The sequence below is a fragment of the Protomyctophum bolini genome, assembly GCF_963924005.1.
Source record: "Protomyctophum bolini genome assembly, chromosome: 9".
NCBI lineage: Eukaryota > Metazoa > Chordata > Actinopteri > Myctophiformes > Myctophidae > Protomyctophum > Protomyctophum bolini.
The window spans coordinates 29,849,977-29,866,694 of record NC_137870.1 but is presented as its reverse complement, the minus strand read 5'-3'; positions in this window follow the sequence as shown (position 1 = coordinate 29,866,694).

Sequence of the window (16,718 nt, the reverse complement as noted above, 5' to 3'; positions counted from 1 at the left end):
TTTGAAAAAAATGACGAAATGACAAAAACGATGGGTTATAGCCCATGTTTTTTGAAATTTTGAAAAAAAAAGTTAGCCTCGTTTCTCATCATTTTGGACCGTGGGCTATAGCCCATATCGTACGGCATACTATAGCGCGCCGTTTTTCATCATTTTTGAAGATTTGAAAAAAATGACGAAATGACAAAAACGATGGGTTATAGCCCATGTTTTTTGAAATTTTGAAAAAAAAAGTTAGCCTCGTTTCTCATCATTTTGGACCGTGGGCTATAGCCCATATCGTACGGCATACTATAGCGCGCCGTTTTTCATCATTTTTGAAGATTTAAAAAAAATGACAAAATGACAAAAACGATGGGTTATAGCCCATGTTTTTTGAAATTTTGAAAAAGAAAGTTAGCCTCGTTTCTCATCATTTTGGACCGTGGGCTATAGCCCATATCGTACGGCATACTATAGCGCGCCGTTTTTCATCATTTTTGAAGATTTGAAAAAAATGACGAAATGACAAAAACGATGGGTTATAGCCCATGTTTTTTGAAATTTTGAAAAAAAAAGTTAGCCTCGTTTCTCATCATTTTGGACCGTGGGCTATAGCCCATATCGTACGGCATACTATAGCGCGCCGTTTTTCATCATTTTTGAAGATTTGAAAAAAATGACGAAATGACAAAAACGATGGGTTATAGCCCATGTTTTTTGAAATTTTGAAAAAAAAAGTTAGCCTCGTTTCTCATCATTTTGGACCGTGGGCTATAGCCCATATCGTATGGCATACTATAGCGAGCCGTTTTTCATCAATTTTGAAGATTTGAAAAAAATGACGAAATGACAAAAACGATGGGTTATAGCCCATGTTTTTTGAAATTTTGAAAAAAAAAGTTAGCCTCGTTTCTCATCATTTTGGACCATGGGCTATAGCCCATATCGTACGGCATACTATAGCGCGCCGTTTTTCATCATTTTTGAGGATTTGAAAAAAATGACGAAATTACAAAAACTATGGGTTATAGCCCATGTTTTTTGAAATTTTGAAAAAAAAAGTTAGCCTCGTTTCTCATCATTTTGGACCGTGGGCTATAGCCCATATCGTACGGCATACTATAGCGCGCCGTTTTTCATCATTTTTGAAGATTTGAAAAAAATGACGAAATGACAAAAACGATGGGTTATAGCCCATGTTTTTTGAAATTTTGAAAAAAAAAGTTAGCCTCGTTTCTCATCATTTTGGACCGTGGGCTATAGCCCATATCGTACGGCATACTATAGCGCGCCGTTTTTCATCATTTTTGAAGATTTGAAAAAAATGACAAAATGACAAAAACGATGGGTTATAGCCCATGTTTTTTGAAATTTTGAAAAAAAAAGTTAGCCTCGTTTCTCATCATTTTGGACCATGGGCTATAGCCCATATCGTACGGCATACTATAGCGCGCCGTTTTTCATCATTTTTGAGGATTTGAAAAAAATGACGAAATGACAAAAACGATGGGTTATAGCCCATGTTTTTTGAAATTTTGAAAAAAAAAGTTAGCCTCGTTTCTCTACATTTTGGACCATGGGCTATAGCCCATATCGTACGGCATACTATAGCGCGCTGTTTTTCATCATTTTTGAGGATTTGAAAAAAATGACGAAATTACAAAAACGATGGGTTATAGCCCATGTTTTTTGAAAATTTGAAAAAAAAAGTTAGCCTCGTTTCTCATCATTTTGGACCGTGGGCTATAGCCCATATCGTACGGCATACTATAGCGCGCCGTTTTTCATCATTTTTGAAGATTTGAAAAAAATGACGAAATGACAAAAACGATGGGTTATAGCCCATGTTTTTTGAAATTTTGAAAAAATAAGTTAGCCTCGTTTCTCATCATTTTGGACCGTGGGCTATAGCCCATATCGTACGGCATACTATAGCGCGCCGTTTTTCATCATTTTTGAAAAAAATTACGAAATGACAAAAACGATGGGTTATAGCCCATGTTTTTTGAAATTTTGAAAAAAAAAGTTAGCCTCGTTTCTCATCATTTTGGACCATGGGCTATAGCCCATATCGTACGGCATACTATAGCGCGCCGTTTTTCATCATTTTTGAGGATTTGAAAAAAATTACGAAATTACAAAAACGATGGGTTATAGCCCATGTTTTTTGAAATTTTGAAAAAAAAAGTTAGCCTCGTTTCTCATCATTTTGGACCGTGGGCTATAGCCCATATCGTACGGCATACTATAGCGCGCCGTTTTTCATCATTTTTGAAGATTTGAAAAAAATGACGAAATGACAAAAACGATGGGTTATAGCCCATGTTTTTTGAAATTTTGAAAAAAAAAGTTAGCCTCGTTTCTCATCATTTTGGACCGTGGGCTATAGCCCATATCGTACGGCATACTATAGCGCGCCGTTTTTCATCATTTTTGAGGATTTGAAAAAAATGACGAAATTACAAAAACGATGGGTTATAGCCCATGTTTTTTGAAATTTTGAAAAAAAAAGTTAGCCTCGTTTCTCATCATTTTGGACCGTGGGCTATAGCCCATATCGTACGGCATACTATAGCGCGCCGTTTTTCATCATTTTTGAAGATTTGAAAAAAATGACGAAATGACAAAAACGATGGGTTATAGCCCATGTTTTTTGAAATTTTGAAAAAAAAAGTTAGCCTCGTTTCTCATCATTTTGGACCGTGGGCTATAGCCCATATCGTACGGCATACTATAGCGCGCCGTTTTTCATCATTTTTGAAGATTTGAAAAAAATGACGAAATGACAAAAACGATGGGTTATAGCCCATGTTTTTTGAAATTTTGAAAAAAAAAGTTAGCCTCGTTTCTCATCATTTTGGACCGTGGGCTATAGCCCATATCGTACGGCATACTATAGCGAGCCGTTTTTCATCATTTTTGAGGATTTGAAAAAAATGACGAAATTACAAAAACGATGGGTTATAGCCCATGTTTTTTGAAATTTTGAAAAAAAAAGTTAGCCTCGTTTCTCATCATTTTGGACCGTGGGCTATAGCCCATATCGTACGGCATACTATAGCGCGCCGTTTTTCATCATTTTTGAAGATTTGAAAAAAATGACGAAATGACAAAAACGATGGGTTATAGCCCATGTTTTTTGAAATTTTGAAAAAAAAAGTTAGCCTCGTTTCTCATCATTTTGGACCGTGGGCTATAGCCCATATCGTACGGCATACTATAGCGCGCCGTTTTTCATCATTTTTGAAGATTTGAAAAAAATGACGAAATGACAAAAACGATGGGTTATAGCCCATGTTTTTTGAAATTTTGAAAAAAAAAGTTAGCCTCGTTTCTCATCATTTTGGACCGTGGGCTATAGCCCATATCGTACGGCATACTATAGCGAGCCGTTTTTCATCATTTTTGAAGATTTGAAAAAAATGACGAAATGACAAAAACGATGGGTTATAGCCCATGTTTTTTGAAATTTTGAAAAAAAAAGTTAGCCTCGTTTCTCATTATTTTGGACCGTGGGCTATAGCCCATATCGTACGGCATACTATAGCGCGCCGTTTTTCATCATTTTTGAAGATTTGAAAAAAATGACGAAATGACAAAAACGATGGGTTATAGCCCATGTTTTTTGAAATTTTGAAAAAAAAAGTTAGCCTCGTTTCTCATCATTTTGGACCGTGGGCTATAGCCCATATCGTACGGCATACTATAGCGCGCCGTTTTTCATCATTTTTGAAGATTTGAAAAAAATGACGAAATGACAAAAACGATGGGTTATAGCCCATGTTTTTTGAAATTTTGAAAAAGAAAGTTAGCCTCGTTTCTCATCATTTTGGACCGTGGGCTATAGCCCATATCGTACGGCATACTATAGCGCGCCGTTTTTCATCATTTTTGAAGATTTGAAAAAAATGACGAAATGACAAAAACGATGGGTTATAGCCCATGTTTTTTGAAATTTTGAAAAAAAAAGTTAGCCTCGTTTCTCATCATTTTGGACCGTGGGCTATAGCCCATATCGTACGGCATACTATAGCGCGCCGTTTTTCATCATTTTTGAAGATTTGAAAAAAATGACGAAATGACAAAAACGATGGGTTATAGCCCATGTTTTTTGAAATTTTGAAAAAAAAAGTTTGCCTCGTTTCTCATCATTTTGGACCATGGGCTATAGCCCATATCGTACGGCATACTATAGCGCGCCGTTTTTCATCATTTTTGAGGATTTGAAAAAAATGACAAAATGACAAAAACGATGGGTTATAGCCCATGTTTTTTGAAATTTTGAAAAAAAAAGTTAGCCTCGTTTCTCATCATTTTGGACCGTGGGCTATAGCCCATATCGTACGGCATACTATAGCGCGCCGTTTTTCATCATTTTTGAAGATTTGAAAAAAATGACGAAATGACAAAAACGATGGGTTATAGCCCATGTTTTTTGAAATTTTGAAAAAAAAAGTTAGCCTCGTTTCTCATCATTTTGGACCATGGGCTATAGCCCATATCGTACGGCATACTATAGCGCGCCGTTTTTCATCATTTTTGAGGATTTGAAAAAAATGACGAAATTACAAAAACGATGGGTTATAGCCCATGTTTTTTGAAATTTTGAAAAAAAAAGTTAGCCTCGTTTCTCATCATTTTGGACCGTGGGCTATAGCCCATATCGTACGGCATACTATAGCGCGCCGTTTTTCATCATTTTTGAAGATTTGAAAAAAATGACGAAATGACAAAAACGATGGGTTATAGCCCATGTTTTTTGAAATTTTGAAAAAAAAAGTTAGCCTCGTTTCTCATCATTTTGGACCGTGGGCTATAGCCCATATCGTACGGCATACTATAGCGCGCCGTTTTTCATCATTTTTGAAGATTTGAAAAAAATGACGAAATGACAAAAACGATGGGTTATAGCCCATGTTTTTTGAAATTTTGAAAAAAAAAGTTAGCCTCGTTTCTCATCATTTTGGACCGTGGGCTATAGCCCATATCGTACGGCATACTATAGCGCGCCGTTTTTCATCATTTTTGAAGATTTGAAAAAAATGACGAAATGACAAAAACGATGGGTTATAGCCCATGTTTTTTGAAATTTTGAAAAAGAAAGTTAGCCTCGTTTCTCATCATTTTGGACCGTGGGCTATAGCCCATATCGTACGGCATACTATAGCGCGCCGTTTTTCATCATTTTTGAAGATTTGAAAAAAATGACGAAATGACAAAAACGATGGGTTATAGCCCATGTTTTTTGAAATTTTGAAAAAAAAAGTTAGCCTCGTTTCTCATCATTTTGGACCGTGGGCTATAGCCCATATCGTACGGCATACTATAGCGCGCCGTTTTTCATCATTTTTGAAGATTTGAAAAAAATGACGAAATGACAAAAACGATGGGTTATAGCCCATGTTTTTTGAAATTTTGAAAAAAAAAGTTAGCCTCGTTTCTCATCATTTTGGACCGTGGGCTATAGCCCATATCGTACGGCATACTATAGCGCGCCGTTTTTCATCATTTTTGAAGATTTGAAAAAAATGACGAAATGACAAAAACGATGGGTTATAGCCCATGTTTTTTGAAATTTTGAAAAAAAAAGTTAGCCTCGTTTCTCATCATTTTGGACCGTGGGCTATAGCCCATATCGTACGGCATACTATAGCGCGCCGTTTTTCATCATTTTTGAAGATTTGAAAAAAATGACGAAATGACAAAAACGATGGGTTATAGCCCATGTTTTTTGAAATTTTGAAAAAAAAAGTTTGCCTCGTTTCTCATCATTTTGGACCATGGGCTATAGCCCATATCGTACGGCATACTATAGCGCGCCGTTTTTCATCATTTTTGAGGATTTGAAAAAAATGACAAAATGACAAAAACGATGGGTTATAGCCCATGTTTTTTGAAATTTTGAAAAAAAAAGTTAGCCTCGTTTCTCATCATTTTGGACCGTGGGCTATAGCCCATATCGTACGGCATACTATAGCGCGCCGTTTTTCATCATTTTTGAAGATTTGAAAAAAATGACGAAATGACAAAAACGATGGGTTATAGCCCATGTTTTTTGAAATTTTGAAAAAAAAAGTTAGCCTCGTTTCTCATCATTTTGGACCATGGGCTATAGCCCATATCGTACGGCATACTATAGCGCGCCGTTTTTCATCATTTTTGAGGATTTGAAAAAAATGACGAAATTACAAAAACGATGGGTTATAGCCCATGTTTTTTGAAATTTTGAAAAAAAAAGTTAGCCTCGTTTCTCATCATTTTGGACCGTGGGCTATAGCCCATATCGTACGGCATACTATAGCGCGCCGTTTTTCATCATTTTTGAAGATTTGAAAAAAATGACGAAATGACAAAAACGATGGGTTATAGCCCATGTTTTTTGAAATTTTGAAAAAAAAAGTTAGCCTCGTTTCTCATCATTTTGGACCGTGGGCTATAGCCCATATCGTACGGCATACTATAGCGCGCCGTTTTTCATCATTTTTGAAGATTTGAAAAAAATGACGAAATGACAAAAACGATGGGTTATAGCCCATGTTTTTTGAAATTTTGAAAAAAAAAGTTAGCCTCGTTTCTCATCATTTTGGACCGTGGGCTATAGCCCATATCGTACGGCATACTATAGCGCGCCGTTTTTCATCATTTTTGAAGATTTGAAAAAAATGACGAAATGACAAAAACGATGGGTTATAGCCCATGTTTTTTGAAATTTTGAAAAAAAAAGTTAGCCTCGTTTCTCATCATTTTGGACCGTGGGCTATAGCCCATATCGTACGGCATACTATAGCGCGCCGTTTTTCATCATTTTTGAGGATTTGAAAAAAATGACGAAATTACAAAAACGATGGGTTATAGCCCATGTTTTTTGAAATTTTGAAAAAAAAAGTTAGCCTCGTTTCTCATCATTTTGGACCGTGGGCTATAGCCCATATCGTACGGCATACTATAGCGCGCCGTTTTTCATCATTTTTGAAGATTTGAAAAAAATGACGAAATGACAAAAAACGATGGGTTATAGCCCATGTTTTTTGAAATTTTGAAAAAAAAAGTTAGCCTCGTTTCTCATCATTTTGGACCGTGGGCTATAGCCCATATCGTACGGCATACTATAGCGCGCCGTTTTTCATCATTTTTGAAGATTTGAAAAAAATGACAAAATTACAAAAACGATGGGTTATAGCCCATGTTTTTTGAAATTTTGAAAAAAAAAGTTAGCCTCGTTTCTCATCATTTTGGACCGTGGGCTATAGCCCATATCGTACGGCATACTATAGCGCGCCGTTTTTCATCATTTTTGAAGATTTGAAAAAAATGACGAAATGACAAAAACGATGGGTTATAGCCCATGTTTTTTGAAATTTTGAAAAAAAAAGTTAGCCTCGTTTCTCATCATTTTGGACCATGGGCTATAGCCCATATCGTACGGCATACTATAGCGCGCCGTTTTTCATCATTTTTGAAGATTTGAAAAAAATGACAAAATGACAAAAACGATGGGTTATAGCCCATGTTTTTTGAAATTTTGAAAAAAAGTTAGCCTCGTTTCTCATCATTTTGGACCGTGGGCTATAGCCCATATCGTACGGCATACTATAGCGCGCACAATGAGCAGAAAATGAACCATGTAAATACAACAAATTGAGGGCACCGCAGGGAGTTGAACCCCATTCTGGTAAACCAGGAGTACCACAGTTTTTTGTTTTATAATTTACAGGTCCAAAATCAGTCATTAGTTTAAATTTTGCTAAATATGTTTAACTTACTCTTGCCGACCTCCTGCGGCAAGATAATAAAAAGATAGCCTAAACACTCAATTTGAATGATAGCCATGATTATGTCTTTATACAATTGAAAGAAGACTCACACCACAAATACATTAAGGAAAACTCCTCAGACATAAATTAAGACATTTATTTTTTCATGCTCATAAAGTGCTGCAAAGTGCTACAAGTGAAAAGTGCAGCAGAAAACGTTTGGGTCATAGGCCCATCGTCGATGCCTCGCCTACTGACCGGCATGGATGATGAAGTTTTAGCTGTGCAAATGGAAGCATAAATAAATCACATCAATACACACCACATAATGTGATGTTAACTGACGCGATGAAGCTTCACTCGCACATTATAAAAGACATACATCACATCAACCAACATCACCAAATTTTTAAAAAAAAAGTTAGCCTCGTTTCTCATCATTTTGGACCATGGGCTATAGCCCATATCGTACGGCATACTATAGCGCGCCGTTTTTCATCATTTTTGAGGATTTGAAAAACAAATAAAAAAAAATCCGCAATTTCCATTTCCGCCTTTTCATGCAATTTCCGCAATTTCCACAATTTGACAAAAACGATGGGTTATAGCCCATGTTTTTTGAAATTTTGAAAAAAAAGGTTAGCCTCGTTTCTCATCATTTTGGACCGTGGGCTATAGCCCATATCGTACGGCATACTATAGCGCGCACAATGAGCAGAAAATGAACCATGTAAATACAACAAATTGAGGGCACCGCAGGGAGTTGAACCCCATTCTGGTAAACCAGGAGTACCACACCAGTGCCATAGTTTTTTGTTTTATAATTTACAGGTCCAAAATCAGTCATTAGTTTAAATTTTGCTAAATATGTTTAACTTACTCTTGCCGACCTCCTGCGGCAAGATAATAAAAAGATAGCCTAAACACTCAATTTGAATGATAGCCATGATTATGTCTTTATACAATTGAAAGAAGACTCACACCACAAATACATTAAGGAAAACTCCTCAGACATAAACTAAGACATTTATTTTTTCATGCTCATAAAGTGCTGCAAAGTGCTACAAGTGAAAAGTGCAGCAGAAAACGTTTGGGTCATAGGCCCATCGTTGATGCCTCGCCTACTGACTGGCATGGATGATGAAGTTTTAGCTGTGCAAATGGAAGCATAAATAAATCACATCAATACACACCACATAATGTGATGTTAACTGACGCGATGAAGCTTCACTCGCACATTATAAAAGACATACATCACATCAACCAACATCACATACCTAGCCCTAACCCTACCCTATGTACATTATGTGATGTAGGAGGACATGATGAAGCCTTACTCACAAATGTGAAATGAGACAAGACATAAACACACATCACATACCGGGCCTGTGTTCATAGGTGATGTGGGCTTACATAATGAAGCTTTACTCACAAATTAGATCTGATAATATAGCACCAACAATGGTCCTATGACCTAGATGTTTGCTGCTGCACTTTTCACTTTAAGAACTTTGAGCACTTTATGAACATGAACAAAATAGATTTTCTTGGTCTCTGCCCAAGCAGTTGGCCTTAAGTTTCCGTGGCACAAGTTTGTCTATCTAGTTGTCCCATGTAGGAAACATGGGGCAAAATGTACAATTTATGCCATTTGTGGACGATTGACATAAATTATACGAGGTAGCAGCATTCTTTGCGCCCCAGTATTTGTCAGCAATACTACGAACATTAGTACACAACATACAACAGCAATAAACACAATTCGTATGGCGCAATGCCAACAGACGTGAATAACAAGCTATCCGCAATTGCTGTGAAATATCACCTTTAAAAAACACATGAATGCACATCACATATCGGCCTGTGTTCATATCTGATGTGAACTGACGTGTTGACGCTTTACTGGTAAATTACATGAAACAGCTTCAAGTGAGAAACTGTACACGAGACATGACCCGACTCACACATACACTAGTGAAGAACTAGTGTCATAGATAGGAAAGAAAGAAATTAGAAATTACAATACAATAAAGCAAAATGCGATTAAAAACTCTGACCACAAAAAAATAACTTTATTAAAGCAAAGAATAGAAGAGAGAAAAGATGAAGGTTGGGTAGAAACCTTGTACATCCAAAACAGTTACTTTTCTGGACTAAAAAACTACTGTGATCCAATATTATTAATATAATAATCTGTGTTCCAATGTTATTATTTAGTCACAAGCTCTTGCTGATACTTCACTGGTTCAATATATTAGAAAAACAGAATACTACATAATGTTAAATATTCAATAATGCATTTGCCTCGTGAGATTGGCCATTTGCTACTTGTGTGTGACACTGTAGCATGACCAAGTAAGGAAATGTATTTACTAAAGATTGAACTATGGCGATACAAGGTTTCTGCCCAACAGTCAAGGATAATAAACTACGCTCACTTACCTTCAATATCAGCACTAAACAAAACACACCAACCAAGGAAACAAATGACACAGCGGCCATCATTTGCTTCCTCTTGTTAGTTTGCACAGACCTACAGCATAGTAAGCTGTAAACACAGTGTTAAGGGGCTACATGCTACCATAATGACGCAAGACATAAATAACATACCTCCACATCACATTTGTACACACATAAAACACTAGTGAAGAACTAGGGCAATAGATAGGCAAGAAGAAATAACCTAAATAAAGCAAAATGCGATTAAAAACTATGACAACAAAAAATAAATAACTTTATTAAATCCAAAGAATAGAGAAGAAAAAGGAGACACAAGAGAACATACATATGTGATGTGGATGTGGACAGACTTTACCCGTAAATTATGTTAAACGATAAATAAATCACATGCCTCAACAAACATCACATAACGGTGATGTGGACTGGCATTATACACACAAATTAAGTGAAACTATACATGGCGCGAAAGACAACCTACGGTATGGTAGCATGTAGCCCACTTAAACAAGCAGCAGGAATCAGACGGTTAACTAACCTTCACTGCTAACAGCAGCCAGCAGTGGCAACAGCATAGAGTTCACCCAGCAGTGGCAACAGCATAGAGTTCACACCTCCAGTCAGCTTCACTTTCTGAAATGGCAGGGGGAAAGAAAATTAGTTGTCGGCCTACAGGATGACATTTTGGAAGTCATAAAAGTCACTGACAGGGCTGTGTCACCTTTATTACACACAGTCTAGAGCTATAATCTGCCTTGTGCAACCATTTATTTTATGAAGACAGCCCTAGTTTCTACTACAGCCACATGTAATCCAGGTACATACCATGTGGGGCCTTCCGTCGCTCGGTTGAAGATGGCCGGTATTAATAGAGCCGCGTAGGTTGTATGGCACAATACGTCCCGAGCACCGTACGCCTCGTAATCTCAGGGAGCGTTCGTTGACACCGTTATTAGTTTCAGCCCAGCCGAGTAGACACTCTATTACCAATACCAGCCATCTCCTGATGACTGCAGCCAAGGTCACCGCATGACACCAAGGTCACATGATCAACCTGTAAGACACAAACATACACCAACATTACTCTTTATCCAGATTTTATACATTGTAGAAAATACGTCTTTTGGAAATTCTTGCATTTTTCTTTTGCAACCAGATCTTATTTTAATGATGTTTGGGAGACAAAAAACACTTTCCTGGGGTTTTTATGCGTTTAGATATTTTAGTATTTCAAAGAGTCCATGATGTCATGGACACTGGGCTCACTTCCTTCCTGGACTGTTGTCTCAGCAAGACAGCCCTCCCCTATCCACAAGGAGGAGCAGTGGACCAAAGCATTGTGGGAATTGTAGTTCAGGAAGGAAGTGAGCCCGGTGTCCATGACATCATGGAGTCCATAGACACTTTGAAATACTAAAAACACATAAAAACGTGAACATTATGAATGTGTCTGAGCCACAGTTACAACTTGTGTTACCATGATGTACTAAAGTAAAAGGGTATGGCATCAAAATGCACTAACAAAATGCCAAATGTAGCTCATTATGCAGATATGTCCCATTTCAAATGTTTGAAAGAAAACAAATCTGAAAATAGCAGATCTACAATCTCACAATGCATTGTGAGCTTGTAGATAAGCTACTTTCAAATTTCAAAATGTGGTTGTAGCCATAGTGGTAAATAACTGCAATGTAGCTAGGCTGTTTATTTTAATAATCCAAATCGACAAAGTCACTAGCAATTAAAAGTTTCCAAATAATTGTAGTGTAGTATAAAAGTAGCCTACAACATATTTTCCACAGTAGCCCAACTTCAATAAAATGTAGTGATTAACTTCCCACTGGTTTAGTTTAGCTTGTTTGCTTCTCAAAAAGGATCAACTAATTCCTCATAATGTTGTCCATTTAGTGTCACAATAAACAACCAACAGTCCTTCTAACAACTCTAATGTTTACACAATAGAGTTAATGGTGGATAAAAACCTTACCTTGCAGCAGCTACGCCCCAAACACACTGCCACTGCACCGCATGCGTCCATTTTAAACCTAGAGTATCCGGATCTGTTGAAACACGTCATTGGAAAGTCCATCGGTCATTGGTTGGTTGGTTCCGTCAGAGTGAATGGACTCATCTCATCCGCTGCAGCTGTGTGTGGATTTACAAGCAGCACGCACACACACACACACACACACACCGGCGAGTGGAAGTAGGCAGCCTGCATGCACTCACAAACGTGTTATATTAAATTAAATTAACATCATGAATGTTGTGTTCTTATATCCATACTGAATTGAATCATATACATAAGATTGTCTTTCTGGTTTCTTTATTATCATGACCGCTCCTGTCGACTTGCCGGTCTCAATCATAACATCCTGTTACATCACCTTTGGTGTCCCTATACATTTATGTTACCTGTCGTTACCTGCTTGCTTCCTGGTCATGTGACTTCAGTAACCAATACACGACAATGAATATAAATTATAAACGGTTTATTGATTAAAGAACCCTGAAAGAAGAGATATATAAACATAGCCTACTCTGTTGTAAAGTATAGGAAGTAAAACAAGTATAGAAAGTATACATGAATAGATAAATAGACAGACAGACAGACAGACAGACAGACAGACAGACAGACAGACAGACAGACAGACAGACAGACAGACAGATCTAGAATGGTTTGGACATACAGCAAATTAATGATACATGTGATTGTTCTTTATAGCAATTTTATGTTTAATGCATTTTTATTTTATTTGTTCATTCATAATTATTTGAATAAATTGTCACCTTTTACTTTGAAATGATTTGTAGTTTTTGAGCATTTAAACTTAAACGCCCAATGCATATATTTTGCCAATGGCAATAGCACAAACTTCGGCACGCTACTAGTCCTATACATACATACACCTATAGAAATATGTTCATCTTACGGTGGACTGCATGTTTGCCTGAAAACGAATCTCTGAAATGTTCCATAGATTTAGAAATATTATAGTGCTTTAACATTTGAGGATTTACAATGGGGGTCATCCCAGTCATGCTTGCAAAATATATGTAAATAATTCAAATAAAATATACACAATATACAAAACATGGGGTCAGTTTCCTTCAGCCCATGAAGGCCTCGGAGTGATTTTCGTCTTTTTTTCAAATCCTCAAAAATGATTAAAAAAAAACGTCATGCATACAATTTACAATTTACAATTTAGGCATTTAGCAGACGCTCTTAATCCAGAGCGACTTACATTAAGCAAGAACAAAAAAGCATGGGTATACATCACATAAAAACATTTATCATGAAACATGCGTAAGCTAAGAAAGTAACAGTGGAATATCTATAATGAAACTATACATATAAGCTATACATCTATACTACTATCTAATATAACATTGCTTAAGTTGGTCACGTGCCAAAAGCGGTGGACAGAAACTGGTCGACAGAAACTGGTGGACATTATGCTGTTGCCCCACAGGGGCAGAAACAAGGCCTTTTAACCAGGCTACTTACACACACTACAACTCGCTTACAATTCGCAAACCTGGCAACACTGCCCTGTGTTCATGCTGTTGTCAGAGGCCCGCCCCCGGCTCACACGTCACTACTCTCTCCGTCTCTCCGCTCGCAATCGGCAGCCATCTTGCTTTTTATTTATATGGGCGAGTGGCAATTTAATGCAAATAAATTAATTATAGGTCCAGCAAGCAAATCATGATGGTCTGTAGGTCACAATAACATTCCGATTTTAGGTGTTGTGTTTTGTATGACATTTTGGCCAGTAGTTTTATATCTATCTCAGCTTTTGCCTGATAGCACACATGCTAACAGTGCTGACCACAACGTTAGCAGCATTTGATGACAGGTTGCCATAGCAAGTTTAGCAACGTACAGTGTGCGCAGACCTAACGTGAGCTTCTGGGACAGAAACTTGCGTTTTCATGACAGCAGCAGCTGCTGCAGCCTCTGATAGCTACTGTGCTAAAGATGCTAAAGCAACACAAAAAAACATCCACACGCAAACCAAAACAAACCAGGGACCAGGGTTGCCACATACCGTGGATGTGAGAGTGAAACAAGCAACCAGGTCTATAAAAATGTTAAGAGGCCAGTTCAAAGTAGGTAAATCAGAAATGGTCCGGAAATTAGTCTTAAAATAATCAATTATAGTGTTGACTGTCAAACTTTGTTGTCTAATGTTGTTTCAGAGCAGTGGAACTCAAACATTTCCATGTCAAGGACTACCAATAGATAAACAAGTCCAAAGTAGCTTATAATGATCAGACTTGGCAACACTGTCTCTAGGTTGAACGTTCTACTTTACAAGCTCACACATATGAAATATGTTTTTTTTAATCTTCAAACTGAGACATATTTTATGATAATACTGTTAGCACAGTCATCATACTCCAAGAGCATACAAATGGAACCAAATGGACCCTGATTTTCCCAGAGAGCAAATGGTATCAAATGGGGGTCTGTGGCCTAATGCATTTCAAACTGGGGGTTCTTGGTATTATATTCTCTGCATATCTTATCAACTTGGGGTGAATATTTCACCACAATACTTTACTGAATATTTCACAAGAATATAACACAAGAGTCAAATGTACGGTCAAATGTAATCACAATATAGGCTACAGATGTAAATATTTATGACACAGTAAAATGTCGAAAATTAGTGCTATCCCCCCCCCCCACACACACACACACACACACACACACACACACACACACACACACACACACACACACGACAGGCAAGGCTGTTGTTTGCATCGTTAGCAGGCAGCAGCTACCTTGGCACTGCTCTCTGTGACTGTAGTTGTTTCACCATGTTTGCGTATTTATGAGAAATAAAAAACACTTTCTGTTATTATAATAATTCTGTCAACTCCCGCAATTTCCTTCTTCCCATATTGCGCTGCAATGTAACTAGGATTCGCCGGCCAAAGGCCGGCGAAATTCTAGTGCTATACATATGTACTATGACGTGCTATGACAATAGCACATACAATGCACTTATGCTGTCTACATAACATGCTATAAGTCTGTATCAAATGCTATCCAAGTCTACAGAATTGCTATCTAAGGGGGTGGGGTAAGTGCTATGGGCCATGATGGAGTCTGAAAAGGTGGGTTTTCAGACTACGGCGGAAGATTGGGAGTGATGCTGCAGTTCTGACTGCAATGGGAAGTGCATTCCACAGTTTTGGAGCCAGAAGGGAGAAGAGTTTGGGCCGTGTGGAGTGTTGTCCCGGCGTTTTTAGTGAGGGTACTTCCAGCTTCCCTGCGTTGGCTGATCTGAGTGAGCGGGAGGGTTTGTAGGGTTCGATCATACTTGCAAGATATGGGGGAGCCATACCTTTGGTTGCTTTGAATGCCAGCATCAGAGTTTTGTATTCTGTGCGGGCAGCGACCGGGAGCCAGTGGAGGGAACGGAGCAGGGGGGAGACATGTGAGAATTTTGGCTGGTTGAAGACCAAGCGAGCTGTGGCATTTTGGATCAGCTGGAGAGGTTTAAGTGCACATGCTGGTAGGCCAGTAAGGAGGGAGTTACAATAGTCAAGTTTTGACAAGACTGTTGTCTGGATTAGGAGCTGGGCTGATTCCTGGGTGAGGAACGGTCTAATTCGTCGTATGTTATAGAGTGTGAACCTACAGGATCGAGTGACAGCTGTGATGTGAGTTTTGAACGAGAGCTGACTGTCCAGGACAACACCAAGATTCCTGGCTGTTGGGACAGACGTTACCAGGGCGTTGTCTACGGAGATAGTTAGCTCCCGCATAGGGCAGGACTTAGCTGGGAAGAAGAGAAGCTCAGTCTTGTCTGGGTTCAGTTTGAGGTGGTTGGAGGACATCCACTGTGAGATGTCAGCCAGGCATGCGGTGATGCGCTCTTCCACCTGAGTGGCAGAGGGGGGGAAGGATAGAAACAGTTGTGTGTCATCGGCGTAGCAGTGATAGGATATATTGTGAGCATTTAGTGATTTAGTGTACAGTGAGAAAAGGAGGGGACCAAGTACAGATCCCTGTGGGACCCCAGTTTGGAGGGTTCGGGGGGATGATAACAGACCTTTCCAGGAAACCTGGTAGGTCCGGTCGGTGAGGTAGGAAGAGAACCACTTTAGTGCCGTTCCACCGATGCCTAGATCCGCTAGGGTGTCTAGGAGCAGCTGGTGGTTCACTGTGTCAAATGCTGCCGATAGGTCTAGGAGGATCAGGACTGCAGAGTGGGAAGCAGCTTGGGCAGCATGTAGTGCTTCTGTGACTGCCAGCAGGGCAGTTTCTGTGGAGTGGGCCTTCTTAAATCCGGACTGGTTGGGATCCAGCAAGTTGTGCTGTGAGAGATGGAGAGAGAGCTGGTTGGAGACAACACGTTCAATGGTTTTAGAAATAAATGAAAGGAGTGATACCGGTCTGTAGTTCTTGACATCTGAGGGGTCAAGAGTTGGTTTCTTGAGGAGTGGTGTTACTCTGGCTGACTTGAGGGCAGATGGGACGCAGCCTGAGGTTACTGAGGTGTT